Raw genomic sequence first — 14902 nt, 5'->3', positions numbered from 1 at the left:
TTGTCAAATCACTCAGTAGCACAAGGCTCTTTAATAACATTTGTACAAAAGTACTTTTAGAAAGCATAAGGTAGGAAATGGCTTTTTGCAAGTTCTTTTTCCTTAAATTATTATTCAGCCTCTTATTAAAATAAAATCTAGTTAACTGCTTTTGAATGCTTGCTCAAACGTTTTCTGTAATAAGAAAAAAAAATCCTGTGAAGGGATTTCCATAAGTTGTGCTGCATTAATGACTTAGAGCAGCTTCCTAATCTGTAATTCCTTCCTCCTAGTAGACCTCAGCTGATAAAAATATCCATAGACACAGTGAAGTCAGTGGCACGCCTGGCTTTCTCAGACAAAACTCCATGTGATCACATATAGGCAGCCTCAGTGAGGCTGATGCCGTGCAGCAAGCAGTAGGTAATGAGTCTTTGTGCAGAGTGAAGCTCTTGTCGCTGAACAATAAAGCATATGGTACCAGCAATAAAACACAGGGCTGGGAAATTTAAGAAGATTCCTCTGAACCAAGAAGAGCTGTGTCTTCGGTGATGCTGACACATATTATAAAATGATAATCAACTTATTTTGGATTCTAATGAATAAAGAGTGCAAGGACTAAGACTACAGCTATTTGAACAGGTTGGTGATTTTATAAATTACTCCAACACTTGCTTGTGTTTGATTGGATTTAAATTAGAATGGGCTGGTATGTGTTTTGCCTTAAACAAAAACTTTGCAAGATATCTGTAGTGGGTAATATGAAGGATGCACTTGAATTGACCCAACGTGATTAAATTGTTGATGTAGTCAGATGTGACGGAGAAATATTGATATCATTACATTAAACTGAAAAGTTATTTATTCTATTTAAAAATTTATGGGTAAGAAAAAAATTCATCCAATAATTTCTAATCTTCTATATGCAGAAATAGTAGAAAGGAGACTACTACTAAAAAATAGCTCAAATAAAAAGCTTCAAATTTAGTTTTCCAGTATTAAAAAATTCTATGTTGTAATAGTTTACATGTCTTATCAATTGGATGATATGTCATTCAGAATTTGTTGATGTGTTTCAGTATACTGCAAAAGGAAGATTTGGATTATTTAATTATTTAAATAAAAAAATTTAAAAACCAGGAAATTTTGAAATATTAATAATGCTATTAGGACAATGTATTTTAAACTTTAATAATATACATCTATGTGCATTTGTTGTGTGCTTTTTATTTTTCATGTAACATTTCTTTTGGCAAATGGAAAAGATTATTGTACAAAACATTTTACTTTATAGATATTCATTTACATATGGAGAAAAACAAATTAGCTTAATTTTAAAAAGAGGAATGGATTAATCATTTGATGATGCATATTTCCATTGGTTTACCATTTAGAAAAGAATATATGCCTTTGTGAATATTTATAAAAATATATAAACACACATGACCTTCTTTATCTAGAAAATAACCACTTCTTGTGTTTATGAGCAATAGAGAAGTTTATGTTTCAGACAGAGAGATTGCTGTGTATAGGAAGACAAGGGAAGAAATAACTCTAGCAAATAATAGCACAACACTGAACATCCTTGCCAAAGACAGACAAGCATTACTGCTATATGAATCTTTAGATTTAAACACATAGTTTAACTTTGCTCTACATTTTTACTGCTGTATTGTTTTAAAGGCATCCTGGGACCTAAATTCTTTACAATTAATTTTTGGACACCATTTAGGATGATGGTCTCCAAGGCACTTAGGCACATTTAACATTTTACAGAATTACTATAGTGACCTCATGTATTTGTATAGTGGCTAATATAAATTTATGCCTGTAAGATGCTGTTTAAACCACAGCAACAAAAAGAAATACCCCATGTGCCAGATTATACGTGCAATATGTGTTTGAATTTTTTTTTAAAAGCTATGTTTCAAAAACAAGAGAAGTTAATGAAAATTTAAAATTGGCCTTCCACACGTATTTAAATGAAGTATTTGACTATTTGGGTTTCCTTGGTTACCACAGTCGCTGCTGACAGCTTCTTTTGGTGGGGAGGGGGTAAGCAGCGAGAATAGGACTCTAAAACAAAGCGTTAAAATCATTTATCCATTAACAGACATGGGGGAACGTGATGCTGACAGCCCAGCAAAACCCGTGCCCACTCCCCATCGCGTATTCCTGCTCTCCCCTGATTCAGGTACTCTGGCAGAACTGCAGTTCCACAATTCCTTACCCAGCATTCCGTTTCAGCTGCTGGAGGACTGCCTGAGCCTTATGCAAATGAGACCAGCTCCGAGGCTTTGACTGCAGAAGCGAGAGGAGGGGGGCAGAAGGGAGTTCAAAGGTCACAGGGCTGGTGGAAAGCTGGATCAGTTGCCTGAAAAAAATGCACTGGGCTCCTCTGCAGCAGTGTTTTGCAGCAGTTAAATGAAGTGTGCTTTATTTCTGAGAGTGAAGATTTTGCAGCGTGTGTGTCGTACTCATTTAAAGTGCATGCAGGTATGGTGACATTTCATGATGCGCCTGATTTTATTTCTATTATAGACACTGATGAGGATTGGCTATTTTAATTCATTGTGGCAATTGGCAGGGTGTTCCTGGTTTTCAGGCTTCCCTTAACTAGTTTATTTTTCAATTTTCTTTTTCGTGTTTTCTCTGTTTGAAACATGGATGTTTTGTTCCAGTGTAATAATTTCATATGAGAAAAAAATTGTGTTTGGGCTTCTAAATAATTCCATTTTGGGGCGTAAGTCTTTTTTGCAGAGAGAGATCTGAGTTCAAACATCTAGATAAATATCAAAACTTACAACTTTTAGAGGATTTTCACATTTTTAAAGAAATGTATTTTAAATAAGATCTGAGTTCCTATCCTAAGATTCTTGTGAGATATCTGGAATTAAATAATGGAGTTCTTTTGTTCATATCCTACACAACATCATAAGGACAGTTTTAATAAGTTATGTTTTCACTTCAAGAAGGGGTTTTGGTTTTGAGAGTTTTCTTTCATTATTTTATTGCTAAACGTCTTGTCAGAGAAATAATTTCTTATTTTGGGTCTAGATCCTTTAAATCCTTCTTTGATTTTTCTAATTGTTATTAATTTTCTTTGGGACTTTTTAGACAATGCTATTTGAACTCAACATGTTCAACTTCCTATGACTTTTCCTTTCAGTTAAGTCTGGATTGTAAAGTGATCCTCGTAAATGTCACAGGCAGGACAAAAGTCTTCTTTTCTCCATGTACTAAATATCACACTTCTGTAAAATGTGTGATTACATCATAGTAAAGTCTGTCCTGCACCAAACAAATGTGTACTCACTTTTATTGTTCATATTGCTTTTTTATTCCCAAAACATATTTTCAAATAAACTTAATTAAAACAGCACGATCAAACTGTTTATCCATAGCATTAAAAAATTTAAATATATCAATTCAGTACTTACAATGTTGATGGAAAAAAATGTTATTTTCATTTGCATCAACTGTGCATCTGTCTATATTACAGGTTGCATGTGTATGAAAATATGTTGGAAAAGATGAAGAGGCAAAAATAGCATTTAGTCATGAAATTACTGCTTTATGCTTTTATATTTGCATAAGATATGTAAAAATAAATTTTATGAAGCTTACATGTGAAGAGGTAGTACATATTTAGATAAACTTAATTACTTTCTTGCACTGAAAAGGGGGAGTTAATTTTATTATAATGATTAAGATGTCATAGTTTGGCAATAACATCTTTTATTTTATTATGGAAGGGGGCTCAAGGGGAGCCCAAAAGCAGAGGATGGGCATTTAAAACAGTGAAGGACAATTATTTCAAATATTTATGAAATTCACTTTGTAGTGGTTATTCAGGGCCAGATTCTCACCCTTTATCACTCTATGGGGACATTATGACATTTATCCAGGATCCAGAGGTTAATTTAGGAAAAGGAATTCATGTTTTGTATGAGCTTTTTAAAAATGCAAAAACTGACATTTTCTTCTAAACTCTTTCTCTTTTGAAACTTTCAATAATGACTTTAGCTAAAGGGGGTATATTTTAAATTGTTTCCTTTTTTATGTTGATCAAAACATACTGCCCCTGGTCCAAAAAATATTAGTAGACCTTTGCCTTTTTTTATATATATACGCACACACACACAGAGATATATGCACACACATATACACATACATATGCATATATAGCAATATATGTATATTATGTTTTGTATACATAACATTGTATTATTTTCCTATATATATATAAAATTTATATTTTAAGCAGCCAAATAAAATATTCTTTACTGGTAAATCATATTTAATCCAACAATTTTTAATAAAAATTTTTATTTTACCTTTAACTCAGGTAGTGCCTATAGTTTGTGTTTATTAACCTCTGCAGATGTTCTAGGCAGAAAGGGAAGAAAGAACCGAGTTTAATATTAATTTAGGCTGTCCAGTACTTCTAACTTTGTAAATGCAACTGCTACCAGTAAACACATTCTGAATATGGAAATAAAACCAGTGCAGGCAAAGGAGAGCCCGTGAAGATTCTTGGAGAAAACATGGTAATAGACAAATGTGAAATAAAGAGAATTGTTGTGCTTCCGTGAGCCACAGGAGAGCTATATATGTCCTGTAGCTAATTTATGGCTTTGAATATCCTGGATAATTTATGTCTCTATGCAGATTCACTCAAAACTATGAAGTCTTTTTTGCATTAGCTTGGGCCATATTACTTCCACACAAATCTCAGCAGCATGTACATAGTAAGTTTATGGTCTAGATATCTAAATGCATATAGAAAAATGTATTTGTATAAGTACAATTCAAATCAAATTTGAGAAGTAAAAGAATAAATAGAATAATCTAAAAACAAATCCTTGGGGATATGCACTTAGTGTACTCAAACAGTGTTCTATCAGACGTCAAAGGAATCTTTAAGGATTTTTCAAAAATGAATTTCCTGCTCTCTGATTATCAGTCTGTCTTTGTCATCACTTGAAACTAGAGACCATATTGTAGGCTTGGAAAAGATTTTAGGGCAAACATGTTGTACTCAGTCTAGCAGCATGGAACAAGGTCTAAAAATCTACAAATAACTATTGTCATCTCAAAATCACATGTGTGGGTTTTAAGTTTTATTATTGCTATATTTGTCCTTCTCCTGAACTTCTGGAGCCTATGAAATAGAAAGAATTAAATTACTTGTGACACATAGAAGGAAAATGCTCAAAATAATTGAGTATTCAAAATAATCATATTTCTTTATTTTAACATGATATTTTAAAAGAAACAATCAATGATTGCCTTTATTATTTCATATTCTAGAAATTAAAGAAAATTAAATCAATCTTATTGAAAAGTATAAGTATAAAAATTATAAAATGATTTTAAAGATCTTATTAGACCTATAGTAATGCTATAGTAATACCTTGTCTAGTATAGTTGAAAATAATCTGTACAACATAAACCAATTTTCCAAATAGCTAGAGTTAATAAATATAAACACTAGTTTTTTAAAATGCTAATAGCGTTCATAACAGCAAAATATAGTACACATCATTCTGCCTTGTTGAGCAAAGTGGAAATCAGTATAGGCTTTTCTTCATGGCTTAAGAATAATAATTCCCTCCATTATATTCACTTATTGCAAAAGACAAAACTGTTCCCAACTGTTCTCCATCACCAAATAGCCTTTTACTGTTACATGCTTTTCATATGTAATTTTATATGGTTTTTATAATTTTACTATCTTATTTTTCATGTTAAAATATATTCTTTTTAACATAGTAATTGTTTCTTGTCTTAGAGCAATCCAAAAATCAATTTTGTGAATCTGGCTTTAATTAAATTCTAACTCATTTAGACTTTGCTGGGCAAAGGTAGAGAGAGAAACATTCTTCCACACTTCTCTCTTATGTACTGAACTCCTGGAACACACTCATATATAGTATAGGAACATAGAAAATAAATAAAATTTATTTTTACTTTTTCTTATACCCATGATATTGAAAATCATATGAATTCCAAATAAATGAAAAATTGTTCTTGTTGCTACAATGAGAATTTATCACATTAAAGAATCAACAGTTATCTGAAATTACTTAATGTCTAATAGGGAAATGAGGAATTGCATATATAAAAGAACATACAGAGACCAATTTTTTGGTGACATTAGACTAATCATTGGTGCCACATACCTCTTCTTGCCAATTTCAGGAGTGTGATCCATCCCATTTTCAAGCCTGGCATCAAATTCACCACCTTCCACTTCCTCACTAGATGGGAAGGGTTGTTGCTTGGGCAATCCTTTTTCTCCATGCAAGCTTATGAATCCATATATTCATTTAGAAATCCATTTAGCAGTATGTGTGCATGCTCAGGCCATAAGACAACTGAGCCATCAAAGACAACCCCCATGTCTTCGAAAACTCACTAATAGAATGTATGTGCTAAGATACACAAGGCACACCATTTTAGTAGGTGTTCTTCCACACTCTGAAGAACTTTGAAGATACGAAGGAGTATTAGTTCCACGAATTCAGTGTTGAAAGAGTCTGTAAGAATGAGAACTAGTCCAAAATATTTGGGGAATAGCTTCATATTCTGGTCCTCTTTTATACGTTAGCCTTTTAAAACGCCTGAGTACTCCTTCTTTAACAAACCTGAGTCACTTTGTTTAGCACAATAAAACTTTATAACTTTAGGTCAATTTATGAACAACTAAAAAACGAGAAAGATATTGTATTTTGTTTTCTTGTTAGGTAAATGCTTTTATTGTGCAGTTTATTGTGTGTGTGACTTCAAGCTGTATCATGAAATATGAAGAGGCTGAATAGGGGAATAGTTAAGAGCTTAGGTTCAAGTCCAAACCTGGGTCACTTCCACGATATGCTCTGCCACTTACAAGCCATGTGGCTTTGACACGGCCCTAGAAATCTGTAAGCTTCATCTTCTTCATCTGCAAAGTGGTAATACTAGTCTCCATATTAAGGATTTTTTATGAAAATGGAATGGCATGACAAAAGAGCATTCTAAATGATAGCTAATGTTAATATTTTTCAACCCATAGTAGTTGATTCCCTGATATTAATAAGGCAAAGTCAGCTTAAACCTATAGTTATAGAGAATCCTGATGGAACACCTTAGGTTTTAATGGATGAGGAAGAGATTTGTTTTCCAAAAATAGGAAACTACTGGGATTTTATTGGAGGTTATACCTAGGTAATACTGAACAGCTAATGCCAAGTTCAGATGGGGCAAGTAGAGAAGGCAGTCAGCATGTTCATCAAGGTTCAAACTATATGTGGCTTTACAGAGATGTATCTGAAATCTTTTTAACTAAAAGTACAATCTCCACAAAATCCTCAGATATGATGTGGCAATATGTACTTTTCTGACCTCTCTTATTTTATATCCTTTATTGCTTTTCAAATTTCTATCTTTGTGCCTTTGCTCTACTATTTTTCCATTCTGACTTTGTACAATTAAGGCAGTAGTTGTTCATCTCTGATGAATTTCTATCCCAAATTTCTATATCGTCCACAGACTATGAGTTTTTCAATTACGAGAGAGGTTGGCACATATTAGATGTCCAAGAAATGTTTGCTGAGATAATGCTGTCATGGGGCATAAAGAGCTTAATTTTATCTAATTACATAGAAGTGATAATTTGTTTAAATCATGAAATGATCTCTATGTCACAGATTAATTGCTATTTTAAATGTATTGTATATCACAATGATGCTTAGAAATATTGCATGAATTGATTTAGTCACAAGATTTTTCAAAAGAAATTTAGAAAATATATATACATTTTTTACTTAAAAATTCTTTTAATAGCAGCATACTTAGAAGTACCTTTTGATAAATATATATTGGTAACAAGTTTGTGTAAACTGAAGGAATACCGTGATTCTTTGATTTTGTGAAACTTCTTTGAATGGTGAATCTTGTTTAAACAGTATATTTTCAACTTTTTAAAGATTGTATGATTTTGTTGCGACTTAGTTCTATTGTGAACAAGTCTTAATTTGTGACAGTAGGACATTCACTAAAACTTGAAAATCCACGTAGTTAATTTTACACTATGTATTATTTTTACTAATTACTTCTTAATGCGATGCCAGCTGCAGGTTGAATAACTATTGTTCTCTGCCTTAAATAGTAAAAAAAAAATCTATATTGTGCCTAAGGTGGTGGCTTATTTTAAAGAATGTCCAAAGTAGTTTTTTCTACTTGTCCAATTTTTTAAATTTCTTTTATTTTCTGTGCAGTATCTTGGGCAGAATCCCAGTGATTGAATGAGTATGGTTCTAAAGCTTGGCCATATTTTATTCTGATGTCTATTTTAGATTACTTTATAAGGGAAATGTTTTTTTTAACATTCCTTTTCCTTCACACTATTCAGATGATTCCTCTGAAGGAAAAGGATATCATGTCTCTTAAATATCCTTTGATTTACATTGGATAGTCTATTTTATTATTCAATCAGAAACTTTCTTAAAGACTGAAGGAAAACTTCTTAAATGCTAAGGTGAAAAAAAATGTTGTCTTCGAGTGCTGCAATAATAATAATTCTAAATTTTCCCACATCTGTGTGGTTGTTTTTTCTTTAATATGCTAAGTCTTGCCAATCATCCAAGGAGTTAGGATAAGTACTGTTTTTAGTCTTAATAGCAAGCATGTAAAATAAATTTTTCATTGACTTTACATGGTACTTTTGTTGTTAGAGTGGGAAAAATAGGCTTACAACAGGCACTTGATCAATTTTCAACAGTTTTAAAAGCCTTATCTTGTTCCTTATGGTTTTCTCTATTCTTGCTAACCGAAAGAGCATCTTTTTTTTTTTTTTCCGAGACAGAGTCTCACTCTGTTGCCCAGGCTAGAGTGAGTGCCGTGGCATCAGCCTAGCTCACAGCAACCTCAAACTCCTGAGCTTGAGCGATCCTCCTGTCTCAGCCTCCCGAGTAGCTGGGACTACAGGCATGCACCACCATGCCCGGCTAATTTTTTCTATATATATTTTTAGCTGTCCATATAATTTCTTTCTATTTTTAGTAGAGATGGGGTCTCGCTCTTGCTCAGGCTGGTCTCGAACTCCTGAGCTCAAACGATCCGCCCACCTCGGCCTCCCAGAGTGCTAGGATTACAGGTGTGAGCCACCGCGCCCGGCCCGAAAGAGCATCTTAATGGTTAATTTTTGAAAAGGACTTTTGACTAACAGACTAATATGTACTCCATTATATCATTTTGCTAAATACCAAGTGATGATCAATGTTTAGGACCAAGAGGCATTAAAACCCAAGTTCTGGCTTTTTTCTATGAATAATAATCCCAACGGCACACAAGCATAGGCAACATGGAAAGCTTCCTGGGGATCCCTCAGCCAGACAGTTGTAGAGAACCTGTTTACCATTAATAAGTGGAATAGCTGTCTATCCCTTTATCAGCAGGACTTAAGTCAATTTAGCCCATGTGGTTTGCACACAGTAAGGGAAGAAGGTATGAACAATTAGAGACACCAGCCTTTGCATAGAGGTCATAGATTTTTGTCATTTACTCCTAGGGAGTGGGGACTACTTTGTATCAGAGCCTATTTTTACTAGTTATGCCCTGCCTCCTTTTTTGGTAGAAGTGAAAACTGAGACCCAGAGAAGTAATCTTCTTACTTAAAATTATGCCACTTGTTAGTAGCTGATCCAGGATTAGGACTCGAAGTTGATGACCATTTATTTACTGAGCAGGCTCTGGAATACATATTCAGTCCACAAAGCACTTTTTAGTCAAGCGTGAGAAAACATCAGGTAAACCAGAGATTATAATACAGTGTCATAAATACTGAGAAATTCATGGACCATGCTGTGCTGTGAATGCAAAGAGATCACTGAACCCTAGTGTGGTGCTGGCCAGGGCATATTTCTCAGTGAAGGACTGAGTTAGCCATAAACCTTGAGCAAATGATCTAAACATCTGAAACCTCAGTTTCCTTTGTTAAAATTACCTTGTAGGATTTAGGGGGAGGTTACAGAGAATGGTTACAAAGGATCTGGTCCATAATAGGTGCTCACTAAATGCTAACTTCAATTATTATAAATGGAATGAGGCTATCTAACCACCTTTTAGGAAAGACAGATATTGTCTGGGAAAGTGTATCTCAACTTAGAACCATTCCTGTTAAATATTTATCAAGTCACAAAATTACAGATGAGGCCAATTTGGGGTAGATGTTTAAGAGTTGTATGTGGCGGCCAAGAGAGCAGTGAGGAAATCCATAGCGAATGCCCCAGGAAATGCAATAGGTCCTTTGGCGCACATGCCAGAAAGAAACTGAAGGGACTGGAAAGAGCCCTTTCCTAGGAAATGGATAACTCTGGTGGTAAAGGGAATGGAGCGGGTAGATTCTCAAACTTTTTTCATACTTTGAACTAATGTGTTCACATTGAATCATTTCTCCAAGTTCTGGATATCCACTAAAGCTGGGGAAATGGTATAATCCCCAGAGCAGAGGTTCTTACCCTGGGAGTCTATGAATAGATGGTCTTTTCTGCTATGTACACATTTTATTCTGGGGAATGCATTCATTTCTTTCATTAAATCCTTAAACCACAAATCATCAAACTGCAAAAAATGTTATGATCCACTGCACATAAAGTAACTCAGACCTTAACAAGGTCACAAGTAACTCTGGCAAAAGGAATTCATACATAATTGGGGAACCCCACAATCATTATTTCTCCAACAAAAATATTTATTAGCCAGGAGTGCTCTCAGGGTTCTTGGCTTAAACAGACACCTGGACAAGAAAAGTACATTTGGCCGACTTGCACTTCTCACATTGGCAAGCCACCAGCAGCATTTTTCACATTGGTGGTGCCCCATGGAAACACCTTGTGGGATTTTACCTTTTGTAAAATCATTGCCAAATCCCTCTCCTCTTGGCGGCAGATATGCTAATTCCCTGCCAAATGGGTTTAGGCAGAAATGGCCCTAGTACTGTGGAAGGAGAAGAAATCTTTTTTTTTTTTTTTTTTTTTTTTAAGAGTGAGAGAAATGCATAAGCATTCTCAGAATGTATGGAGTGGTAAATGTTCAAGGCATTCTGCTTATTCAATGGTAATTGTCTGAGTGATCTAAGAGTGATGGATTACCTTCTAATAAAAATTACATTAAATATTGCTTTTGAAGGAGCATTGCCCCCACATACATGTGCACTTTTTTTAATAAAAATATTTTAAATATTATGCATTATAGTTGCCTCTGTGATTTGCTGGAAAAGAATCCAGTGGGAGGGAGCATAGTGTGGATGTACAGAGTTCTAATCCCGGCTCTCTAAGAAACTGACAAAATTTTGTAGCAATCTTCCATCTCTGAAACTTGGTTTCTTTAACTGCAAGATGAGGGCCACATCGCCAAGATTGTTGTAAAGTTTTAGTAAGATAAAGAATATAAATAAATGGCACATAGTAGATCTCAAGATATTTAAATCCTCTTCGTCTTTCCCTGTCCCTTTATGTAATATGATAGTCTTCAGCCTTGTACTTCTGGTCTACAGGTTTTATACTAGTAAAAGAAACACACAAAAAATATGATAAATGACATTAAAGTAAACAAAATGTGAACATTAGGAAAAATGTGTATACAACTTCTCTGCTGTGTTTGAATGACCATTTATTGCACATTTTAGAAGCACCCTTAGGGAAAGGAGCTGAGACCAGGATCACCATGGCTGAAACAAAGAGCCAGGTAGTAGCAAAGAGAGGGTCTTCTAAATGGCACTTGAAATTAATTTCCAGTATGGAAATAAATCAGAGAAATATGCTGCCACATAACACTCAGGGTTAGAGAGATGGTCTTTACCTTGTCCAAGCCCCAGCTTTGCAGGCTACTATGCAAAGAATATGAGAGTGCAATGAGTAAGAAGCAGAAAGAAAAGAGGGAAATGGATTTGTTTAAAGATTCAACAACAACAAAAGCTAATAGAACTGAGTCAAAGGGCCTGGAAAAAAATTAAGAATTGTTCAGATTAATTAAGATTGTTCAAAGAAGTCATTTCTTTTAGAAGGCCAACTGCCTAAAATAATGATTACTTTATTTAGCAGAGACTTTAGACTATAGCCAGTGTTTGATTAACAAAATAGCGTAAGGGCAGAACATCACGGATTACTCAAAATTAGGGTTTGAAAAAATCGGAGAGGAAAAGGATTTAATATAAACTAACTTAGTTAAAAATTTATCCAGATACTTAGGAATATTTGGTTAACTAAAGATATTTTTCCAAAGGGATAAAAATAACTAACATAGCATGGTTTTTTAAAACTGAGTTCTCTTTTAAATATTGAAATAAAATCTACACACTATCAATTGAACTACTGTCCTCTTCATCCTCTATCTAGACCAGTAGACAATCTGGTTGATGATTTGACATTATAAATAATCTTACTTTTGCCTAAGCTTTGCCCACCTGCTATCACAGATGGGCCACTCCCCAGTATTTTCATCAACTTGTTTACAGTATCTCTCACCTCATCATTTGAATTTGGTGAAGCAACCAGAAGAAACATCAAAATTGCTTTACGTTCTGAGTAAAGCTAAAGAAGGAAAGCTTTTCCTGTGCAACTCAGTCCAGACACTGGTGTTTCCTGCACCCCGAGTCCATTGCTAATTGAAGTGAGTACTCTCACCTTATCAAGTTCACTGGAATAGAACTTTATTTAGTTTCTTAGCATTTTGTGCTTACTGGAAGAATTTATTGGAAATACACAAAATAGATTATTTTGTTGACAAATCATGAAAAATCCCTGCTCCCCCCTCTACCCCCCCCCCCCCGCCACATTATAATATATAGTTAGTTGTTTTATGTGCTCCTAGATCTATGCCAAATCACAATGGTGGAAGAATCTCTGTTAATGACCATTGCAACTAAAAGTTGCTTTCACTTTGCTTAACTACAAAATTAGCAATGCAAAGGATAAAGCCAGTCTCCCAGGTGTCAGTGAATGGAAAGGTTCTAGATGCCTCTCCTTGTTCCTGATAGAATACCCCCTAAGGCTCATGCACTAAACAACACCTTGGAATAAGGACCTACCAGTTCAAAGGAACCCAGAACTCAGAGCTCACCTCCCTTTTTTTCCTCAGGCCAAGGAAGAGACAGCACCTCACTAAAGGGACCTCCCCATTACCTTATGAAGAAATTCTTGGCATGACAGAGTTACTTCCTTTCAATTTCTTTTCTTTATGCATCTGTGATAAGTGGGCCTATACTTAACCTATTAACCGCTACCTACCCTCTCACTTTTTCCAACTGTTTGGTAAATTAATGATTCACCCTAATGATCTTACTTGTTTTATTTACAGGGTTTCAAGAACAGGAATATTCCAGTCTAGGTGGTTTTCTTATATAGATGTTTCTGTTGATTGCACAGTCATTTTATTTTCTCACCAAGAGCACCAGTTAGTGTTGTCAGATAAAATGTAGAATGCTCAGCTGAGTTTGAATTTCAGATAAACAAATAATAATTTTAGTATAAATGTCACAAATGTTTCTTTTTAAATCTGAAATTCAAATTTAATTGAATGTTCTATATTTTTGTTTGCTAAATCTGGCAACCCCAAAGGAGTTCTCCTGCAAATCACATAACCTGCTCCTCAGAACTGAGGGACTGATTTTACTATGTTCTTAAGGCATATTTTCTGTGGTCATTGTCTTATAATGGGTAACAAAATATTAAGATATAGGGACAGAATGTAAGAAGAAAAAAGGATTAAACATTAGATAAATATAAGTGGGATAGTAAGAACTCAATGAATTACTTATGAAGGCTGTGAAATTTTTAGATCATCAAAAGAGAATGAAATGAACAAGAGTCCATCCAACACATACCCAAAGTTTAGCTTTAGCCATTCTTCCAAAGGCATTAAAGTGTATGTTTTTATCCATCTTATTGATTTAGCATTTTAAGCCAAATTCTTCCCTTTATCATCACCGTACATCTTTCTGATACTTTTCCCTTTGAGCCCACTATTCTCTTTGCCTTCCCAATAGGCCAGAAACATACTAAATGAAATAATTGTACTGATAACCATAGAAGATCTACTGTTGTTTCATCATCAGTATGTTTTTGAGGAGAGAGATGGAAACATTTATGCTTTTATGCAACTTGTTCACAAATGTGCTCAGAAGCTTCTCAGCAATGGTTACATCTAATGCAAATATGAAATAAATAGTATAGGTTAATCAAGAATAACAAATTTCCAAGATCACAACATGCTTATTAATGTTTTAAAATAAAGTAATTCTTAATTAAATTTTGCAATAGACAAAGGGATGTTGGTGCAGGGAAAGGGGAATCCCAAACTAAGAACCTGCCCAAAAGGTAAATACATGGGCTATATTGGTAAATGAAAAAAAAAACGCAATAAATCAGTGTTATACAAGGAGAAGATACTGGCTTTGAAAGCCTGTAAGTGAGAGTCTGTGGAGTGGTATCTAATCACGTGGCTATCTGTTCATGATGCTTCCCTCTCTGCCTAATGGCCATATAGGTGAATGATCAAGGGGTAGACATCTGACCCAACATAGTTCAAAACATTGCTCAGCTCTTGAAACGTTACCCTTGAACTGTGAGACAGAGAGAGAAGTTACTGGAGCTTAAACTTGGTAATAGCAGAGCTCTAGAGAAAAGGTCAAGGAATTTCTACACTCCTAATCCCGGAAGCTGTCTTGGTTCCTGTGTTTCCTGAGTTTTGGTTTTTAGCTCTATCTTAGATTACATGTACTAGTCCAATATTTTTCCAACAGAAGTCTTTCTGCTCAAGTTAGTCCAGAGTTGATTTTTGTGTGGCTTATGAGCACAATATTGTATGACATTTTCAGGTCAATCTCATTTCTCATTTCAATCCTCTTTCAATCAAAATATTTTGTTAATCAAGGGACAGC

This window comes from Eulemur rufifrons, chromosome 1 (genome assembly GCF_041146395.1).
Source record: "Eulemur rufifrons isolate Redbay chromosome 1, OSU_ERuf_1, whole genome shotgun sequence".
NCBI lineage: Eukaryota > Metazoa > Chordata > Mammalia > Primates > Lemuridae > Eulemur > Eulemur rufifrons.
The sequence above is the reverse complement of the archived record's forward strand: the minus strand, read 5'-3'. Positions refer to the sequence as shown.